The sequence below is a fragment of the Lathyrus oleraceus genome, chromosome 4 (genome assembly GCF_024323335.1).
Source record: "Lathyrus oleraceus cultivar Zhongwan6 chromosome 4, CAAS_Psat_ZW6_1.0, whole genome shotgun sequence".
In the NCBI taxonomy this organism is placed as follows: domain Eukaryota; kingdom Viridiplantae; phylum Streptophyta; class Magnoliopsida; order Fabales; family Fabaceae; genus Lathyrus; species Lathyrus oleraceus.
In genome coordinates this window covers 193,745,344-193,751,947 of record NC_066582.1, presented here as the reverse complement: position 1 = coordinate 193,751,947, position 6,604 = coordinate 193,745,344, and positions in this window count along the sequence as shown.

Here is a 6,604-nt window from a genome sequence, read left to right as displayed (position 1 = left end):
AACTGCATTTTTATGATGATAATTTTGAAATAAATAAATCAATGAATAAACATTTTTCTGAAAATAATAAGGCATTTACTTTAAGAACTTTGAATTCGAAAAGGAATGTTAACAGCAATCTAAGAATGGTAAGTCTGTACGTGTGAAGCATTATGGTCTTCCCCAAGCAGTGTTTGGAGGTGTTTTCTCCCCAAACAATTCGTTGTTCATCCCCAGCGTGGTTGATGTGTTGTTCTCTTTGCAGTTTCTCATATGTCCCCAACTGAGACTTTGTGAGTTTCATTCTCAATTTGCATTTATTGTGATTGAACCCTGGATCTCCAGTGAAACCTTTATTTGGTTTTCGGATCTTAGCACCTTTATTTGGTGGTTGCATAGCCATGGTATGGTTTCTCCCATTGCGAGTTCCTGCAGGCCTGATATTTTTGGTACCTTGGAATTGGTTTATTTCTCAATCTCCAAGAAGAGTCTTGTGACTGTTGTTTTCCTCTTGAGGAATATGTTGTTGATTGCATCCTCGTGCGGTGTATGGTTTATCCTGATGGATTTTTATTCCCCAGTGAAGTCCCCACATAGTTGATATTGATTAATGGAATCCCCGGTAAGTTGTCTGGTTCCCCACTCAGAGTTTTGCCTCTTGTTGTGACATGAATCCCCGCAGAGTTTCCTCTTCTGATGAAAGATCTCCTCATTCAGACATCGTTTGATTCTGAGCAGTTTTGATGTAGTCGTCCCCTATAAGGTTGTCTCCCATTTGATATGGTGTTGACCTAAAATTCCCCGCAGCATTGACGTGTGGCTTTGAAGTATATATATATATATATATATATATATATATATATATATATATATATATATATATATATATATATATATATATATATATATATATATATATATATATATATATATATATATATATATAAGGTTGTCTCCCATTTGATATGGTGTTGACCTAAAATTCCCCGCAACATTGACGTGTGGCTTTGAAGTATATATATATATATATATATATATATATATATATATATATATATATATATATATATATATATATATCCCTCAGCTTGAAGATGTGGATCCTCAATAGATCTCTCTTATCCTCAGCATGTTGGTTGATGTTCTCAACAGTGCTTTTGTCCCCCACGGAGTTGCCCATCTGTATTTTTCTCCTCTCCCAAAGAGTTTGAGCTTTAAGCAAGATTTTTGCCAATCTTTGCTTATCCCCTAGCAGTTATTTCCTCCTCTTTTGAGAGTTGAGTTTTGAGAATTGGATCTGTTTTGATCCCCATGATTGCTACTGATATATATATTCTTCATTTCCTCTAAGCGCCGAGTCTTCAGCAATTTTTCGTTGAATGCATGTTCTACATGTCTTTCCCCAACCAGAGTTGAGCATTAGATTTTGGATTGTCATATCCCTAGTCTTCCTTGAGTACATGGTTATGTGTTGTTCCCAGGGAATTGAATATTTAAATATAGGATTTATATCCTCGATGATTTATTTTCATTCCTAGCAGGTTCTCCAGTTGGTGTTTCCATCTTGTTGAGATTAGTCGAGTATCTAGTTGTGATGATTGGATCTTCCGTGTTTGTATCCTTTGTGCTCATTTGTCAGCATAATCATATACATATTCATGCATAAGCATATCATCAGATATTTCATTATGCATTCTACACATTGACCTAATTTTTTTCTAATACCCAGCTTTGGTGATATCATTTCCCATGCAGATTTGGTGTGTCTGTCCTTCTTCAATGTAGAGTTTCAGCCCCTTAAGCAAAAAGAGCTTATCCTTTCTTCTTCTCCACTGATTTATTTCCTCGTGGATGATTATTATTTATGTTTCCTCCCCAGTTCATTATTTGGATGGAACCACTCCCCTTGAGTTATATCCTCATTGGGTTGAGTCTTGTTTGACCGTTTCTTTCTAGTTCTTACGTAGATAGATCTTTTGGTCTCCCAAGGAGTTATTACCCAATAACTGGTAATATCCTTCTTGATATTAGGTACTTTACCTGTGTTAATTTACCCAATAACCGATAAAAGGTAATTTACTTCTTTAATTTCTCCAACGAATTCGCTTTCGTTTCCCTAGGTAGTGTATCCTTGATATGTTCATCTTAATTGGTGACGAGTATTCTTCTTTCTGAGTCTATCCTTGATATGTTCACCTTAACCGATGACGGATATTCTCTCTTTGGTCTTCTACTCAGTAACCGATAGTTGTAAACCCTATTTCTTTTTGGTGGTTTATCCTTGATATGTTTACCTTAACCGGACGGATATTCTTCCATTAGTCTTCTACACAGTATCTGATAGATGTAAACCCTATTGCTTTGCGAGTCTATCCTTGATATGTTTACCTTAACCAGTAACATATATTCTCTCCAACAAGTCTATCCTTGATATTTTTACCCTAACTAGTAACGGATACTTTTTCCTTTGGTCTTCTACCCAGTATCTGGTAGATATAAATCATATGTTTTTATGGTCGATCAACTTTGTTAAGCTACTCAGTAACTGGTAGTTGGTGGTTTTTCCTCCTTTTCTGGTATTCTATCCTTGACATGTTTACCTTAACCAGTAACGAATATTCTTTGCTTTGTTAAGTTACCTAGTAACTGGTAGTTGGTGATTCTTCCCGGCAGTCTATCCTTGATATGTTTACCCTAACCGGTAACAGATATTCTTCCTTCAGTCTTCTACCCAATAACTGGTAGTTATAAATCCTATTTCTTCATTTTTTTCCCAGTAGGCTATTCTTACCCAGTAACCGGTAATGAATATTCCTCATTTTTCTCAGCGAGTCATCCTTTATATGTTTACCTTAACCGATAACGGATGACCCTCTACCCGAGTGTATTATCTTTCTACCCAGTACTAGGTGGTAGATAATATATCTCTTTTACTCCTATGTTGAAGTTTTTCTTCCTCACTTGAGTATGGATTTGTATTTCTTTGTGAAACCGAATTTCCTTGTGTTGTGTATTTCAGCTTCATTCTGATTTACGCCTTTTCCCAGTGGTTGTTTCTTGCTGTGTTGGTTTTATTCTAATACATGCAGTCTCTATTTTCATGGAAATCCCCTCGTGTCTCCAGCAGTTTTTAAGTTGTAGCCTGGCCTACACATAGCTTTTTATCCCTAGAGTCTTTGTCCCCTCTGTGAGTTTTCCTTATGGAATGCATTATGCTCCTGTGGACTTTCAGCATCTCCTGGATTCTTTTCCTTTGTGGCATATATCCCCACAAAGATTATTTTTGCATTCATATCATATGCATCATGAGGTCTCTTAGGGACCAAAATTTGTTTCTTGTTGTTGTTATTTAAGTCCATTCTACCGCGTTGGTACAAATATTTTAACCTTCCCATCCCCGGATAGAATGACCATAAATAGGGGCAGCTGTAAGACCCCAATTTTGACCCTAAGATCCCTAATGTCATCTCATAGAATTGCATTGACATTGGGATCACATCTTGGTATCCTCCTCACCTATCATTCATTGGGTTTGCATTGGGAGATATCACCAAGCATTTTTTATTGTATCATACTTTATTTTCTTTATTTAACTAACCAAAATACCAAAAATATGTCTAATGTAGCTTTATTTTTTTTTGTAGGAAGTGTGTGTATCCCCCTGTGCCTCATCAAGCTCACAACTAGGGTTTGAGACTCTCAATACAACGGATCAAGCAAGAAAAGGTTCACATTGGTTATAGGCATCATATATGGATCCCCATGTTCTTTATTTGTCATTTTGATCAAGAATTCATCAAGAGTTTGAAGCTTGTTTGTCAAGGAAGCCCTAATTCATCTGAGAATCTTGTGTGCCTTCCTCATCAAATTTCTTCAACATTTGGTCAAAGATATCATGGGATACTTCAAACAACATCATCATAAGCATATATTATTCTCCATGAGCACCAAAGAGCAAAGGAACTTCAAGTTTGCAAGTTGGTTCAAGGAGGTTAACAAGAAAAGTCAACTAGTCAAATCTAGGGTTCCCTAGACCTTATCTCCTACAATTTGTTTCATATGAAAATTATTATAAGAGAAACTTTACTCTTTATGACATTCCAAACAACTTTTATGTTGGAATTAGGAGCTAATTTTGCTTATAAAGTCAGTTTTTATGGTGAAAGATTATAGGTCATTTTGTATGTGCCCTAGATAGAAGGTCAACTTCCAAGAACCATAACTTCCTCAATTTTTATGATATGAAAATGATCTAGGTTTCATGATAAACTTAAATATGTCTTCTTCAACTTTACTTCTTTTATAAAGGTCAAATTCCACTTGCAAGGGCATGTGCCATGAGGAAACATTATAGGTCCATTTTAGTCTTCATCATTGAACAAGCATTTTTCCTCAACTTCTAAAATCCATAACTCCATCATGCTAGCTCCAAATTGTGTCAAATTTATGATCGAAGTTAATATAATTGAAATATATACAATTTTTTAGAAGGAACTAAAGTCATTTGAAGCTCATAGCAAAAGTTATTCAAGGTGGAAAAATGGGTCATTTGACTTTTAACTTAGAAAATTTTCAAGTATGTTTGATTCTTCCAACTTCAAGGTCAGAATTCATCATGTTCCAAGCTTCAAATGGAAAACGTCCTAACACCAAAGTTGTTCGCCATGATGGTAGATTTCCAAAGGGTCCAAGATCATTCCATTTGGACAAATATTGAGGGACTTGCGCATGGCTTCTTTGCATGGCCCAATTTGGAAAATTTTGAACTCAATTTTCACACAACTTTGCATGGTCTCATGTTATGATATCAACATCATTTATGCACAAGTTTGGACAGTTTGCAATGATCATTTGGGCCTAAACACATGCCCATGCACCCATGCACATTGAATTACTATTTTTGGCCAAATTTTTAAATGGTGTGGAAATAAATTCATGAGCTTATAAATACATGTGCATTGCCTCAGATTCAAAAAACCCTTGCCCAAGCTCTGCCCATCAATCCCATAGCGACATTGCATAAAATACCTTGAGGATTTCATTGAAATCTAGCTTCTATTCAACTTCTATTTCTAAACTAGAACTCCAAGGATTCACATCCATTTTGATTCTAATAATCTCCTGCAAGCAAGAGGAAGCAAGACCAAGTGGAATTGCATCAACATCGAGCTTCAAAACTGCAACCCGAAGGTGAATTTTCCAGAACTTCAACTCTTCGATTCTCTCTCATTTATTAATATTTTTGCTTGATTTGTGGTTGGCTGAAGTCCTACCAATGTAGGCATTAATATTGAGTTGCTTTGAGGTTGAATCGAAGCAACTCAGTTTGCATACCTCAATTTTCAACTCCATATTTCTCATTATAGATTGAGAGTTGGAAATTTTTGAGGTGATATTTGGAATCCTCATGATTTTCTCTTCAAAATAGTGTATGATCCATAAATTTTATGAACTTTTGATATTAACTAGTCCGGTGAGGTGGCCGGAGAATACGACCGGAGCTAGGGCTCCGGTGGTGTGCCGGCACAGTCCAAACCATCTGATCCATTGACCACGTTCTAATCTAGTCCCTTGATCTTGAATACCATGCATGCACGCGCGTTGACTAAGGTCTTTGGTGAATGATACGCACTTAGCCATCAGATCTGCCACCTCAATTAATGACGGAGATCTGATGGCCCTTGTTTTTTCTGTTTTCTTTTATTTTCCAAATTAACTTTTAAATACCACCACCACCAAAATTTCACAAATAATTTCCTCTTCCCATTTCTGAATTAAAATTATTTTTTGGAATGGATTTGATATTTTTACTGAATTTTGTGATTTTTGACTTATTTTTAATTGATTTTAAATACTTCTGACTTTCAAAAAATGCCAAAAAATTAGGCAATGGTCCTTTGACCTTGTTTGACCTATGATAAATCCCTTCGCCATTTCTTTGTTGATTTGAAGGGATTTGAGGTTTTTGCCCTTTTAAAATGCATTTTTCTTCATTTAAAATTGATTTTAAATTGTTTAATTGCTTTAATATTTTTTTGAGCTATTTTATTGACTTTGTGTTGACTCAACTTCTATTTGGCCCTGATCTTGGTTGAATTGGACATTAATTTGATCAATACCATTGGATTTAGGGGTTGATGAAGTTTGAACTTCATCCCTCAAAATGAATGGATGGCATTGATCAAGTGAAGTTCATACCTTGATCAATTTGGGATTCTATTTCACTTCATCTCTTCATCTTTATCTCAATTCTTCCCCAATCCTTCATTGGCCAATGATTTCTCATAAGATCAAAATGCTAGTTGATTCATCAATGACCTTATGTCAGATGAATCAACATGGGCTTGATTGAGATAGGTTAATCCCCTCTTATTTTTGTGTGTGGTATGCTTTAGGAGCTTTGTTTTTATACCTTGTCTCTAGCATGCATTAACACCAATATTATTCTTGTCCAGCCTCAGATAGTTGTGACTTCTATATAAGTCCAATTACAATTGCTTAACATAGCGTTAAATTTGTCCCAAAAGCAATAGCATTTTTGTAAGTGAGATTGTAAGTCTCCTATTCCTTATGGTATTGTGTGAAGATTTTGCCTCTTTTCCATTTGTGAGATCTAGTGCCATAC